We start from the raw sequence: 16602 nt of genomic DNA, 5'->3' as shown, positions 1-16602 counted from the left end.
AGGTGCAGAAGCCCAGCCTTGTGGGTCCTGCTGCCTCAGCACTGTTCATAGCTTTAGTCGCACATGAAGGTTGGCAGGGAATGAATGGAGCAGCTCCTCAGGCTCTATGGGGAAGCTCCTGGGAATTTCTTAGTCAATCTGAAACCAAATCACTGTAACTAATGTAAGACTCAAACAGCTCTAAGCAGTAATAAACCATATAAATGTATTTTCCCTACATGGACAAGTGTTTTAGAGTTTATATGCAAACCTTTTAAGGAATTCAAAACACTCTGAACCTTCAGCTTCTACCTCTTTCAGTCAGGTATTAAATTCCTACATCAGTACCTTAATTTGTCTATCATACTCCTTTGCCATTCTTCCTCATGTGTTGTTTCTGCAGTGTCACTTGAAGTCTATTGCCTTTCATGAGGCTTAAGTTCCAGTGCCAGCACCTGATTTGTAGTTTCTTGGAAAAAATTTGCTCCATCAAACTGCACTTTACGCTTTTCATCTTCCCCTACCTCTCAGCTGAAGAAAATACTCCTTACAGAAGATTGCCATTATTGTTCCCTTCTTTTGTTCAGGGATTGCAGGTCTTTAACTGCTGCTTCTAGTTGTGGGTGAATGTAGTTATTACATCCCTTCCTTATTTTATGCAACCTGCGTGACACAGAATGCAGTAAAAAGGTAGTAATACACATACAGGTTTCTAAATCAAACATAGACATGTTCCTTTATGGCATAAAATATCCAATAAACTACATTTTGTTTTCAGTACTTGGGTGGTGTTTTCCTTGTATGAAAACCCTAGCTTCCTGTGACATTTGTACTTGAGCTTGCCTTAACAGTATTCATTTTAAGACCTTGATGTCTGCTATAGATGTAGAACACAGTCAATTCTTGCTTCCTCTTCACAGCTTTTCTGAGCAATCTGGGTATTGTACATTGATTATGTCTGGGCATGTATAGTACAGACTAGAGTCATAGGTTGAGAACTGTGATTATTTTATATGATTTACTATTCTAATATCAGCACTTTTAAAGAAAAGTGCAGAAGGATGTACGCATATTTATGCATTCATACATGTATGTATAATTAAGATAATAAATTAGAAAATATATCAAAGAGTAAAAAAAAAAAAAAGCTGTACCTGGAAGTGTCCCACTGATTCTATGTAATAGGATCATTTCCTGAACAGGAATTTCTTAATATTATTTAGATATAAATAGTTTATGTACATAAAACATGTTGTGCCATGAGTTTAGAGTATGAAATCAAACTGTTTTTTACTACCTAATAACTACTATGGATTAGCTTCATCCTGGACTTATGTAGTTTGTTGGGCAGCCTATCTGCGGTACATTGAAGTTTTAAGTCCTCTTTAAGAATTGCAATATCTGCTAAAGAAAGATTTCATTTTTATTGCCATACAGTAGAAACATTCATACATAGATCAAAATAGGTGGTAAGACTAATGTGATATTTGAAGATGTTACACTATATTGAATATTAAATGGTGTTTCAAATTCTAGTGGCTGACTGGATTTAAGACTTTTTTTCTTCAAGGTCATACATGATGTGACATAGATAAAAATACTGCAACCAAGGTAAAAGCTGGTCTTTACATTATTTGCCTTCACTTAACTAAAAGTAGTTTTGGAATAGATTCAGATAAACTGGTGCGGATTTCTGCATGGGTGCTCTTTTTCACAGATTGTATGGATTCCACCTGATTAGAAATGTGTTGAAATAAGAAAAACTAATTCAAAACAGTTATAAATCCACACAAGGAAAACTACGAAATTAGTATAGTTAAACAGTTTTCCATGTATAGAAATGTAAAGTGAATGGAGCATACTGACCTTTTGTAACCAATTTGTACAAGCATAAAGGCAAAGCACTGAGAACCAGGCTGACTATGCACAACATTGTTTTCCTGCTCCTGTGAAATGATTGTTTTGTAGCTATGTATAGATGTATATATATGTTATACACACATAGAATATATACTACAGTATTCCTGTGGGAGAGAGCTAGATCACTTCATCAGGAGGGAAAAATTCATCTTATTAAAGATTAATTTGAATAAAGCACCTTAGGATTTTGATAACCTCATCATAAAATGAAACATAACTAGTAAACTTGGGAAAGGGACACAAATGCTTTAAGTCTTGTCTTAGGAAAATTCAATATTCTGAAATTTCTCAGAAATATTTTGCAGTTCTGTGGATGAAATGCCCAGACAAGCTCTGAATTGTTTCCTCTTATAGTAAAGAATAGCCAGGAAACATTGCAAAATAAAGTTTAAAGTCTGTGCTGCTTAGACATATCAGGCTATTTAGCATAGTGGGATTTAATTTTAAGTAGAAGCTGGTAAGAAGATTATTTTCTCAGTAGTGCTGTCATGGATGCATAATGAAAGCTCCTGCTGGATAAAGGGAGCAAAAAATGCATTTGATCAGCTACTGCAGCTTGTTTAGCTCTAGCACTTGCTTTCAGATTGCCAGGTATTGAAACTGTATGGGTGAAAGCGGATGAACAGAACTTTTAGATTTCACTGGATTGGTGATGATGCACTACTGCTTTTATCTCATAGCTTAGATTTTCTGTGTATGTTTGCTTAATCTTTTCCTGGGCCTACACTGAGGGGTAGAGGTAGCATTCAGACTGAAAAAAAATGTTTTAATTGCCTTACTTTAAGGCACTGAAGGCCTAGTGCCGAAAGAATAAGAGGAAAACAGGGAGGACCCTTGTGAATGGTGTCATGGCATCAGATACCTGGAGAAGGAAATGGAAAACTGAAGGGAAAATTTGCTATTAATATTTTCACACTTTTGCTTGTCAAATAAGAAAGTGGGCCTTACAATTCTCTTTCCTCTCTATATCACACCTATTTGTGGCATTGTTTTCCAGTGCAAGACTGTTAGTTTTCTTTTTCCAATAGCAATGGGTTATTTTCTAATCTGATTTTTGAGGAAAATGTAATCACAGCTTTTGTTTATGCAAATAAGTTTTGATTGTCTTGACAAACTTCAGTCAGAGGTTAAGTTCACTAAGACACTAACTGCATGGAAGCTGCATTAATAGACAATTAAATGAAGCTGGAGACTGTTTTCACTGTCCCCTCTATCCCCTGTACTCCCTCTTTTTCGAAAAGGAGAGACTTTGGGCTTTGCTGGATAGTGGAGGAGTCACCTGTGATAAAACACATCAATTGCCCAAAAAATTTCTTATTTTCTTATTTTTCTCTAATCTTATTTTGAAGGGACAAAAACTACTCTAGTAAAGTTGTGGATGAATGTAAACTCATATAGCTTACTTGCTATATTTGTTCAGAGCCTTGTATCACAAATTTATTGCTTACTGTTTGCATTATCAGTAAACAAATACATCAGTGAAAAATCATCCTTTAAAAAAAGGAGCATTGGATCAGTCCTAAAACAGATTCTTAAATTTCATGTTATTTACATAACAACTCCAAATATCAAGCTATATGTTTTGAAGATAACGTGCATTGGTGTATATAGTTAAAACTGGCATCCATTTTGACAAGATTTCTTAAAACTTGCTTTACTATGACACTGAGGGAAGTCATGACTTGTACTGCTTCTACTGATAATCCTGTAGCAAATCAAACTTTATTTATGTGACCACACATTTTGTTGGTAGTGCTCATCCTGTACACCACTTTGATTTGTTTTCAGGGTTGTTTCATTTGTTAATCAAGATTTTCACTTTATGAGAATACATATATTCAAGTTGTTCGGTACACAAACACATTTTGTTATGAGTTGTTTGCTTCTAGTTCACAAAGCGATTGGCCTGAAGAGAAATCAAATAATCATAAATATCACTGAAGCTGTTCATATGCTTAAAGTGAAAGTTAATGATGCCTGATCACTGTTTTATGAAAATCTTGTTCAGAATATTAAGCGGACAAAATCTGGTCAAGAAACATGCATGTTGCTGTTGAATCAGAAGCTAGTTTTAAGGGTTTTGGGCTATAATTTGTGTTCGTTTTATGACTGCTAACTCCAAAATATCTTCATGACACTGTCCTGGCTTTAGAACTATGATCACCTTTGGGTTAAGTCATCCTCCCTTTCCATCCCAAGTAGCTTCATGTTTATGGTATCTAGGGGTGCACACTGGGGTAGCACTTTAGGCAATCACTGGCCTTAGCTTTCCAAACTATATTTCTTATGCATGTTGCTGTCTTCATTAGTACGTTGGGAAAACTGATGTGTGATCTTCTCAGTCTTAGTTCATTCTGGTGTATTACTGAAAGGTGAAGTTAATGACCATATAAATGAAGTGTGAGACTGTGACATGTGCTAGCTGAGTGCTACACACATGGGACTGCTGCATGACTGAACTAGGTGTCTAAAGTCGGTAACATCAGATTTCCAAAGCCAAATATGCTACAAGTGGAGTTGGAGTTCCCTGTGTTGTGGCCACCATTTTGTCTCACACAGATGACCAAACTGGGAACTTCTACACTATAAAAAAAATTACTTTTAAATATTAAAGACAGCTTCTTAAGCACAGATTTGATATGGCCAGCAGAAGAGGTTCTACACTCACTGACGCATGGGTTATATCTGTTTCCATATTTACATCTACAAAAGTCACCACAGGCTGTGTTACTCCATTCTGAGCACTGTTCAAAACTGAGAGGCTATGTACGCATGTTTTACTGGCATGTGCCATAATGGGGGATTAATGCAGACTTGTGTAGTTCCAGTTATGACAATGAAATACCTATAGTACTCCTACTGGTGCAAAGCCCCATGGGCCCAGTCTTCCACCTGAGTTCATCTCTTTGTAAGAGGAATCCCTGTAAAGGTTCGTGACACTATCTTTCAGCGTGAGAAGACAGTCCAGCTGTGCTACAGAGAGAGATGGTGCAGATACTGAAAACAGTTTATCAAGACCACTGGTGTGCTGCACCAAGGATGATTAGTACCTTGTGCCAGGCACACTTCTGCACAGTGACTCAAACTTCTTTAATCTTTCACACGAAAATCGTAGCAACCACTGGGTCAACAATCACTGGTCCCCACATCTTGTTGCAGTTCATGCTGTGAGATCATGTTTGCAATGTACTGCATCAAAACTTTTCATCCTGACACCTGTATATAATGGAGGAATCCTGCCTGTCTGGTTTTACTCTCTGCTAAAGAACAGTATATTCTGTCTTCCTTCTCTGAACTATTTCAGTTTCTTTAGTTCCTCTTTCATTTTTCTGCTTTTGTCGTTTTTGTTGGGTTTGTGCTGGTTGGTTTTTTTTCAGCCAAGAATGCAGGCTGTAAAGATAAAGCTGAGAGGCTGGTTCCAGCTCAAGGATTCCCCTGGAGGCGTCAGATAGCTCTCTATTTACAAAATTGTGCTATTTTCAAGTTTGGTTTGCAGACTTACTTCCTTGTGCCATGGAATGCCAGCAAGCAAAGCAAGGCCTCGGCACAAAGACAGTGAGAGCTCCTGTGGGCTCAACCTGCAGTTTTGCACACAATCATCAATGATGGCAATTGTGATGGCAATGTCCATCTCCTTGGAGTTAGTGTTTTGAAAACAGTGTGCAGATGTACTGCTGAGGAAAGATGCAAATGTGAGTTGAAATTTCCATTACAGACTCCTCCCAAAAAGTGGCTGCAGCTATGGGGAAGCAGAGTGTCTGATTATAACCCTTTTGCACAGGAGCCAGCATCTGTAGCAAGGCTTGAGGGTAAGTGAGCCGATGGGAGGTGCAGCGGACCATTGAAGGACTACACGCATGGGAGGAACATAGTGCAGCTTTGAGTTAGTGTTCATTATTTTTGCATTGGTTCCACTCCTAACCATTCTTAGCTGTAAAAAAGTCTTGTTTACCAGTGAGTCCTGTTCCTTCTTTATTTTCTTTTCCACAAGAATCTCCCGTTACCTCAATTTTTCTGCATCTTTAACACAAGCCTTGCAAGAAAACAAGTGCTATTTTCTCAAGTTTGGCTTCTGCAATCAAAAGGCAGGAGGCTGAACACGCTTTTACACATTTGTCAGGTTTTAGCTGTTTTCTGTCTTCAGACTCATTTTTTTTTTCCTGAGAAAATGGATTAACCAAAAAATACCCAAAATAGAAATAAAGTAACTCTGTGATATCTGGAGATTGCTTACAGCATGAGCTCATTCTTCCACCTGTCTCTTCTCATTCTTTTTATGTTTTTCTCCTTTAATCTCACACCTTTTCTTACTGAGGATGGAGCACTGCTGGGTGAGTGTACTGAGGAAACGACAGAGAAAGGTCATTTTGTTTTTTCAGTGCGTGCCACTGAGATCCTCAGGGCTGCTATACTCGGGCATGGCCTTAACTGCTTCTTGCAGCCCCACTGAATGTGTAGCATTTGTCTACGGCTACTGAATGAGTGCGAGATGCGCATCTTGCATGCAAATGTTATCACTAAGGTGTGGACATGTCTTTATTCTGTGAGCAGATGTGCTCCTGGTATAGGAAGCTGCTCTCAGGATAATGGGGGATGGAAGCCCCATCCTGTGCTCTTCATTAAACAGTCCGTCTTGGCTGAACTGTTGCACCACTCTTTTGACCAACAACAGGCAGAACATGTGATGGGAGTTCCCCACATGGTGTTTGTATTTCCTGTATCCAGGTTTGGCTCCAAAATACTGAAGGACTGGAATGCTTGTTATAGATATTTACACACCCATGCTCAGATATTTTGCAGTCTGGTCCTATTCAAGGTGAATAGTCGGGGCTAGCTAGTAGTTTTCTTCTGCATGCCTGGAGGTGAGGTCACTCGCCTTTTTTTTTGCTACAACTGTGCTCAGCAGCAGAGAGTTATAACTAAAAACATGCTGTGCAAATATATTAGAAGTAAATACTGTGCAAGTTAAATGAGCACAATATGTGGCTCTAGAATGCAAAATTAATTTCTCTGAAAGTTATTTTCAACCCTGTTTTAAAGTCAAGATGAATGACACATTGCTGGAACAAGCACCACATCTTGCCTGCTCTGTAATTACTTATGTAAGTAAGTTCTATACTATGGAAACACAGTATGATATTTGTGTACTTCGACAGATACATGCTACCAGTACCACTGGCCCAACTTCCACTGACTGTGTGGTTCGGATAACATTTAAGATGCAGTGTTTGGGCTCAGGCAAATACGCAACCTATCCTCCTCTATTCCTCCTCAGATTTTGGGCTCATTAACTAGTTACACAAGCCTCCAAATTTGCATGCAAATTCAATAGTCACTGTGGAAAATCACAGCTGAGTCACCCTGAATATATTTGTACTTAGGGACAAATGTTTTTGAAATTGCCAGCAAACTAATAGGCTAAAACTGTGTGCTGATACCATAGCTACCATGCTTTTGGAAATGCAACGGAGCAGGAATGTCTGCCTGAGAAAATGAGCATGAATGCTTTTCCAGGTATTATTTATAGCTGAATAAACAGGGAAAACATGTAAGAAAAAGATGAAATTTTTAAGCAGCATCCTGGAGAAATTCTTATCTTGGTAACCTCACTTTCTGTGAGGTTCCCTTATTTCTTGTGTAGCCAAGCTGTAAGCAAACTAATGTGCTGATATCTCTATCCCAGAGGCAGCTGTGGTCAAGTGATATTACACTCTGATTTTCTAACTGGCCCATAAAGTTTTACTTGTATGCTGTGACCCTGGCATGAGAGCTGCTTCAGGTATTTAAGGTGTGCAAACACAATCCTTACGTAGGGCTTTGATCTCCTTTGTCTGTAAAGCAAACAGACATGCTCTGTAAGGAGACTGAGTTGGACAGATGGATTGGCACTCTTGAACAGGAGTAGCAGCAAATTTTCTAATCTCATCACCTGCATCTCAAAGAAAAGAATATGGTGCTATCTACCCATACTCAGCTTTCACGGGGCTGACTGAAAGTGACTTAATAGGTTTGGATTATATTTAAAAATCCTGAAAATCTAGGTTGAGGGAAGGCACTAGACACACTTCCAAGTGTATTGCTTGCACTGAAAAATCTAGTTCTAACAATGAAGTTCAAACATACATTTCTTTCACCATCTAATTCCCTCTAAGTATTGCTTTGGTAAGGCAAGTAATTGGAGCCCTAGATTTCTGATCTGAAAACTTTCTTTGAGGTTAATAATTTGTATATCAAATTTCAGTCCAGTGCACTTGTAACTCCTGAAAACAGGGATACCTTTCATATATAGCAGAACTCCAGCTAAACAGTTTAAGAACATCTTTCACAGTATGAAGATGTTAGTTTTTTCCTGAATAATTTTGCAAATTCAGATTTTTCTGTTGGATATAGCAGTTGAAAGAAGATTACATAGGTGGTCTCTAAAATGTTCCTGTTCTCTGACTACTGATATGCTAATCTTATAATGAAACAGTAACTATAGGGAAGAAGAAAAAGGATCAAGAGTGGAAATTTTCATGTAATGACTTTTATTTTCAACTGACTGTTCTGCACTGGTGCATACAGAAGTGAGGAGTTCATATACTCCTCATTCTCATTTCCCTCTTTGGATGAACTATGTGAATATACTGAGGAGGAAAACTTGCCCTGAAGAATTTAGCTAGACAGACAAGATAACTAAAGTCCATATGCTATAGAAAAAAGGACAGAAACACAAAGATTTTGTATGGAAGTTAAATAGATGTGTTACCATGGGAGTGTGCTCAAGGCAATAAGTTCTACTTCTCAGCAGTTTTTCAAATGCTTTTATCTTCAGAAATCATTCCTTAGGATGGAAGATTTGGTTTAAATACTAGGAAAAGTGTAATAATGACAGTGTAAGATAGACTGTTTGGGAAATCCCCACCTCTGTAAATGTTTACAAATACTGGTCAGAGCTAATATAGGTTTCATATCATGATACTGAGTGGTCTCTCAAAGTGCCTTTGGGCTATGGGGTACATTCGGGGAGCATCCAAATGATTCAGTACCAAGAGAACGCAATGAGCAGGTTGAGTAAAGATAGCTCAGGGAGAGGTGACAGGAAAGATTCATTATCTTACAGTAACAGATACTTGGATAAACCCACACAGAGGTTAGAAGTGAATGAAGAGGGAATGATGAACCAGGGAACTGGAATTTTTTGTGGCTGTGAGGGATAGTATTGCTGGAGATCAGTGGAGAAACCACAGATGTGATGGCTAACCAGGCATTAAAGGCAGTGTGCTATGAGAGAGCAGCCAAAAACATAAGGCCTCTCTGGTCCTGCTGATAAGCATTCACACAAAGCAATTGCATAAAACAATCACAGGCATTGCAGTGGGACATCAGTGCCTCCACAATAACAACAGCAATCCATTAAACTGGTCATAGCTGATTTGGGATACACATTACCAAGGTCAGAAGAAGAACGTGGTGAGAGTGGGTACAGGGGAAGCCTGAGCAAACATGGCATAGAAGGGTCTAAGGAAACAAGTTGTACTTATAATTAAGAGAATGAAGACGAGGTAATTCAAAGAACAAAAGCTGAATTTAGGTGGAAACAAGTACACCTTCAACAGCAGTGGCACAAGCAAGGATTTGAAGGTGAGTTTAAAGGCCACTACATTTGAAGCAATATGAACAGTAGCAGGCTAAAGGAGTTAGCTGCAAGCTGGGTTTACACTTAAGTGATTTCTGTATTAAAAAAAAGGATGTGTGATGACGTGAGTGGAATGGAGGTAAAGGAACAAAAGTTTCAAGTAAGGAAGGCTTGGAGAAATATGCTGAAGGGAGCCTGTGTGGTGTGTTGTTAACCTGGATGATATGGTCCCTGGAAGAGACACCAGAAGGGGCAGTGAGCAGAACTTGCTGGGGGCACTCTTCTTATAAAAAGTCTCTTAGGGATTAGAAATTAACCAAATACAGGGAATGGTGGATAAAGCTTTGCTTTCTGCAAGGCATGGTGTGTTGCAATTTAATCAAGGAGGCTAATCCAGATAAACTGTTTCTACCGTAGATCTGCCTCAGGTTACTAAACAGCATGAGGTACACAAAGTGCTTATGGTAAAGGAAAGCTGTAGGAATTAACTAATGTATGCTTATATAGTGCTTTGGACATACTGTAAATGCTTTCTAGAGAGAAATATTGTGAAGTAACCCAATAGAGAACTCTAGAGCAGGAGCTGACAGATTGCAACCCTTGATCTAAATTTAAGTGTAGCAGAAGAAACTGAAAGGAAGAATATTCAGTGACTGTCTGAAGCAATCACAGGATTAAGAACTTATAGGGAAAAACTCGGATTTAGAAAATACAGACACTGTGCAGTAAAAAACAATGGGTACCTTTTAGCTCTTTCTCTTTTAGTTTCTTCTCTTTTAGATTTGGGAAGACTGAAATAGGTGACCTAAATAAGTCTGTAACTAAACCCATTAAAAACCTAGAAACTAAAAAAGGGTAAAATGTAAGGTCTAAATCAGTGGGTGTGCTTCCTCTTCCTTGGACTCCTGTAAGAGATGAGCTTGTGTGGTTGTTCACCCACCACTCTGCTTCCTTGTTTTCTCCATGCCTCTTCTGCTGCAAACACTGAGACAGAATTTCTCTTTCCCTGCTAGAAGAGGAGAGTTTGCCTTTTCATCTAAAGATCTGCTTGGCATATAAGCAGCTCAAGTGGGTATATAATTAAGACACAGTGCCATCACTGTTAAAGTTGCTATTTTATGGTCTCCTGCTTGTCTGCTGGATTCCTTGCTCCTTTACCCAAGAAAAATCTCTTCTTCTATAGCATTTTACAGATAAGGTTTTCTGCAGTAATGACACTAACTAGCATTCCTAACTCTGCGTAAGGCAGTCTAACATGTGTTTTAGTTCTTGGGGCAGTCTTCTTAACTAGAGGAGAACAATGAGTCTAAGAATATGGTTATTCAAATATCAGTCAAAAATGACACAGAGGAAGTTACTGTTCATAAAAACAAGCCTGTGGATCCTGGAATCTTTAAAACAGCCTATGTGAGTTAATGTTTCTAGTTGCACTGAATTTTAACTGGATTCAGATGCCCCACTCGCTTGAACATCTATGAAAAATCCCAGCCTAAACTACTCACAATTTGAATTTAATGACTCTGGAACCTTTTTGTTTTACTTTCTACATCTCCTTAGCCATCTCTGCTACTTCTCTGTCTCAGTGCTCACTGAGGCCTTGATTCCGTACAATGGAAGTTGTGTGCTTGGGCCTGCACATAGTCACCGGTGTTGCAGGACATGAGACAGTCTGCCTGTGTAGACTGCAACTGAGAGTCTGGATTTTATATGTGTTGGACTGGCAAGCATGCACAGCATCTTTCATTCAAAGGATGCTTGGTAGATGCTCTAGGAACAAAGTAGGCTGCGGAGCCGGGTTTGGCTTTCTAAGGATGCTAGAGTTAGTGTGAGAAGACAGCATGGCCGAGTTTATAGGGCAAGGCTATGCCTGACTAGGGGAGGCAGCAGTAAATCCTCTGTGCTGACAGTCGCCTGTCTCCCCTTCCAATGGAGCATGCACTCTGCCGTACGCTCCAATTCAATAGCAGATTTACTGGCTTCGAGTTCCACTCAGTAAAGGAATATAAAACAATTCTGCTGCTTTGAAACTGAAACGTTTATGAACTGACAGTCTGCCCTCCGTTGATTGCAACACAGTTCAGTGCAGGGGCGACGCTTTGAAAGGGGTGCCAAAGAGCTCAAAGCAGCCCTGCTGAAAGGCAAATATATTCTCAGAAGCAGCTGGCAGACAATATATATTAGCAGAAAACTTAATGAATAGTTTAACCTATACAATCACAAAAGAGAAATGGGGAAGAGATGGAATAATAGATACTTTTTCTGGTGAAGAAACTGGAGCACAACTGAAGCAATTCAATTAGAGTAGTTTTGGAGTCCTCTGGTGTTTTTTGCCTCACTAAAAGGGACCTGATCTTGGCTAGTAAAGCTGTCTCTAGGCTCACAGTATTCTGACAACCAGTGTTGAGATTTTGTTGAATCTCTTTGTTTAAGATTCACTCAATTCATACAAGGCATGAGAGGGGAAGAAGTAGGAAGCAGCCAGCCTCGAGGATGGGGCAGAAGCTGTCCCGGACTTCCTAAGCTGTGACACACTCAGGCTTGACTTCAGTGCTGGACAGTGTAACCAGGAGCTGGGGTTTATGAGGGGGATAGGGCAGGAAATGAGAGATAAACTTTAGCCACAGTTAACTCAGGTCAGGGAAATTCTCAGGACAGCTAAATAATCTGTAACCCGACCAAGCACTGAGGGATGTCTGGGGACATCAAATGTTATGAGGCGTGTTTAGCTTCCTAAAATGTTTGCATTATCCCTGTGCTGCTCTGATGCCTATTCCGTACAGCTGTGGTAAGCAGACAAACAGTAAGCAAGTATGAGCAACAATTAAAAGCTATTAGCTAAATTACCTGTATCATTGTGGAAGAAACTGTCTTTGCAGGCAAAAATACTGAGATTTTTGCTTTTATTTATGATGCTTAGACTGCTGAGCTGTGCTTATCTTTTATTGCAATAATAAAAAGAATTTTAGTTTTGTCATGGAATGCCATCCAGGTTCAAATAGGCACTGTGCAGATGCAGAGCAGACAGATACAGCCCCCAGACATGTATGTGTTTGGGTCTCATCCAGTGAAATGCCTGTAATTCATGTCAAAAGGGATAGTTTATTGGGACAAAAGAACACACAAGATCCCAGCATGGCCGAGTTAAGTGGGATTCTTTTAATGAATATGGTAATTACTACAGCCTGAAACACTTAATGCTTTTCAGTTGTAGGCAAATAAGTGTGCGGAAGAAAATTGCTTTCTCCTACCAGCCATGTAATAAAAAGTATCATTGCAAAAACATAGATATCCAGAGGGCTCTATGGGCTCCATTATTCTTTTTCTCAGAGGGGTGGGTATAAGTGACCCAGCAATTCACTTGTTAAAGGAAAAAAGTAGTTATGTTAAAGTGACCTGTTTGTCTCAGACATCTGGTATCTAACTTGTAAGCATCTGGAGATGAGCTGGTTAATCAGAAATGGTCAGAAGCACAGAAAATCTTCAGCTGAAAGGTGAATAAGGTTTCATTTCCAACTTTGTTGGAAAGTGAGGTGTGTTGACAGCAAAAGCTGTCATTGGTGCTCTCTGAAGTTATGTGCATTCTCTTGCAAAATCAATATGCAGTCAGCCTTTGTGATCCTACTGCTTGCTTTGGCTGCAGATGGGAAAGCTCCAATGTGATAATACAGAACAAAGTTCACTTTCTGGATTGTTTGGTGTTAGGTAATGTGCTGGAAACATTGCAAGGTGAAAGATGGTACAGGACTTTCCAGACAATGATTTTCGTTTTGGAGACAGCTTCCATTTTATTATGTTCATGGTTCTACCTAGAGCAACACCTGGACTTTAAGAAGCTTCAGGCCTGAGAGCTGAATACCAACAGAAATGTATCTGATAAGTATTTACTTATTGGAGCTTGTGAGTGTGATGGTACAAATCAGTGAACTAGAGGATGCCTGTGGAAGATTTGGAATGCATGTCAATATATTTTACAGGTGTCTAACCATGCTGCAGACATACTGCCAGCACTGAAAAATTAGAGGTACCTGTGTACCAGAATAGCTCTTTTCTGTTGCTTTTCAGCACCAGCTATTCTTTTGTACCAGTCTGGAAGAAAAATGAATATTGAACATCTGAATAGTTCAATAGGACATACATGAAGGTCCATTTATTCTGTCGACTTGTCTCTGCAAGTGGCTGCTAGCTGGTGCCAAGCAATATATAACAACAGGGAAACTGCCTGATAATTCTTACAGGACAGTCTTCTAGGCTCAAGCACTTTGTGGCCAAGGAATCCCTTAGCCAACAGGAGTATCATTCATATGAGGGAAGGCTACTAAACATCATTTTTCTTCTTTGAACTTACCCAAATGCTTTCTAAGCCCATGTAACTGTCTGGTACCTACAAAGTCCTATGCCTAGAGGCTCCCCATTGCTTAACTGTGTTACTGAAGAAGAATCTCTTGTTTATTTTGAGTCTACCACCATGCATCTTCATAGAATCACAGAATAGTTTGGGTTGGAAGCGACCCTTAGAGGTCATCTAGTCCAATCCCCCTGCAGTGGGCAGGGACATCTTCAACTAGATCAGGCTTCTCAGAGCCATGTCCAACCTGACCTTGAATGTTTCCAGGGATGGGGCATCTACCACCTCTCTGGGCAACCTGTGCCAGTGTTTCACCACCCTCATAAAAAATGTCTTCCTTATATCTAGTCTAAATCTACCCTCCTTTAGTTTAAAAACATTACCCCTTGTCCTATCACAACAGGCCCTGCTAAAAAGTCTGTCACCATCTTTCTTATAGGCCCCCTTTGAGTACTGAAAGGCTGCAATAAGTCTCCCCACAGCCTTCTCTTCTCCAGGCTGAACAACCCCAGCTCTCTCAGCCTTTCCTCATAGCAGAGGTGTTCCATCCCCCTGCTCACTCTTGTGGCCCTCCTCTGGACACACTCCAACAGGTCCATGTCCTTCCTGTGCTGAGGACCCCAGAGCTGGACGCAGCACTCCAGGTGGGGTCTCACCAGAGCAGAGCAGAGGGGCAGAATCACCTCCCTTGACCTGCTCGCCATGCCTCTTTTGCTGCAGCCTAGGAGGCGGTTGGCTTTCTGAGCTGTGAGCGCACATAGCTGGCTCATGTCCAGCTTTTCATCCACCAGCACCCCCAAGTCCTTCTCCTCAGGGCTGCTCTCAATCCCTTCACCCCCCAGCCTGTAATGATACCAGGGGTTGACCTGACCCATGTGCAGGACGTTGCATTTGTCCTTGTTCAACCTCCTGAGGTTCACATGGGCCCACTTCTCGAGCTTGTCCAGGTCCCTCTGGATGGCATCCCGTCCCTCAGGTGCATCAACCGCACCACTCAGCTTGGTGTTGTTTGCAAACTTGCTGAGGATGCACTCGATCCCACCTTCTATGTCATTGATGAAGATATTAAACAGTACTGGTCCCAGTACAGACCCCTGAGGGATACTAGTCATGACTGATCTCCATCTGGACATTGAGCCATTGACCACTGCCCTCTGGATGCGGCCATCCAACCAATTCCTCATCCAGCGAACAGTCCACCCATCAAATCCATATCTCTCTAATTAGAGGGAAGGAAGTTGTGGGGGACCATGTCAAAGGCCATTTGACATTTAATACAGACATGTTTTTTACAGAAGAAGGTAAGGAACAGTCATGCTCTATTCACCTTCTCCCTTCTACTCATAAGTTTATGGATTTCTGTTATGGCCTCCTGTTGACAATCCTTCGCATACCCACCATCTCTTTTCTAGGCTAAAGAATCTAGTCTCCATAATCATTCCCCATCTGAAGCTGTTAGAGCTTTTCTAGTTGGCCTTGTTGTTCTTCTCTGCTTTTATAGGACCAGAACTGCTTTCCTGTCAAGTTTTTGGCACATAATGGCTTTATAATGTGGCACATTATTCTTTTTCCTATTAATTTTTGAACCTTGATTTTCTCTTTTGACAGAGCATTGAGTAGATATTTTCACAGAACAGCTTATCATCACCAAAGATCTTGTTTTTGACTAGAAGCAAATAATGTATTTGGATGTTGAGTAGGGAACTCTGATTTGCTAATCTGAAATAGATTACAACTCAGCACTTTTGGCCATTCTGGAAAGGGGGAGGGGAACAAGAACTGGACATGTTAAGTCTTCTCCCCATCCCTGGTTACCGCTGGAGCCAGAGGTGGGCAGGGTGATGCTCCCCTTTCTGTTTTGGTATGGCAGCAGAGCTGTAACTTTTTTCCCTGCCAGGCAAGTTTGGGGACAGAGAGGCTCTTGGAAGCAGTCAGCTGGCACTGACAGCAGGAGCAGAGTGGAGTAGCTTCATACACTGCCCATGCCACTGCTGCCTGGGTGCACTTTTGAGCTATTTTATTTTGAATGCTTTCTGAGCTCCTGTGTACAGCAGGCTGTGATGGAAATTTCCCATGATTCTCTGTTGCAAAATGCCATTTTTGCAAAACACATAAATACCCAAAGAAGAACTTTTAAGTATTTGGAAAACACAATATTTTGCCTGGGAGACAGAAAAGCTGACCCCTTGCTGCCCACCTGGAATATTCACATCAGTTTTATTTTCAGTTTACTGGAAAGTAAATCTGAGCAGACAGTCTATACAGACTATCAGGAAGGAAAAAAAAACTATCTGCTTGACTTTGTCTTTGCTTTGGAAGAAAAGAATCATAATGCTATTTTAATTTAAATGTATATGTATTTATTTTAATGTCTGTCTCTGTATATGTGTCTACCCCTGCTGGCTCCTTGCCACTACAACTTCTGAGTATTGTCTATTTAGATTTTGAGTACTTATCATGGTTTCTTTTTTTTGGTCCATTATCTTCCCCCAGAGACCTATCAATTCAGATGATCTCCCAATGATACTGTTATTAAATAACATTATATTGAAAGATGTTGATGACTATGGTTATTGGAGGATTTGATCTGAAGATTCCCACAGGCTGTGGTATACCCATTGCTCATTTCCTCCAATTTGCAAGAAGCCAGTGAAAGCTCTTTGCAAATGATGAGGGGCTCGCTTATCGAAATGGCATGGGAACTATGATGGTGAGTAGCATAAACCTTGCAAAAGCAAGA

General features: G+C 40.2%; 1 pseudogene; it reads left to right on the top strand.

The window, feature by feature from the left end:
* Positions 1-14980, top strand: part of LOC148055573 (uncharacterized) — a 78156-nt pseudogene extending 63176 nt beyond the window's left edge.
* Positions 14981-16602: the final 1622 nt, after the last annotated feature.

Source organism: Nipponia nippon, unplaced genomic scaffold (genome assembly GCF_047370975.1).
Source record: "Nipponia nippon isolate SJK-2023a ecotype South Korea unplaced genomic scaffold, ASM4737097v1 scaffold_20, whole genome shotgun sequence".
NCBI lineage: Eukaryota > Metazoa > Chordata > Aves > Pelecaniformes > Threskiornithidae > Nipponia > Nipponia nippon.
Note: the sequence above shows the minus strand (reverse complement) of the source record. Positions and strands in the feature narration are given on the sequence as shown.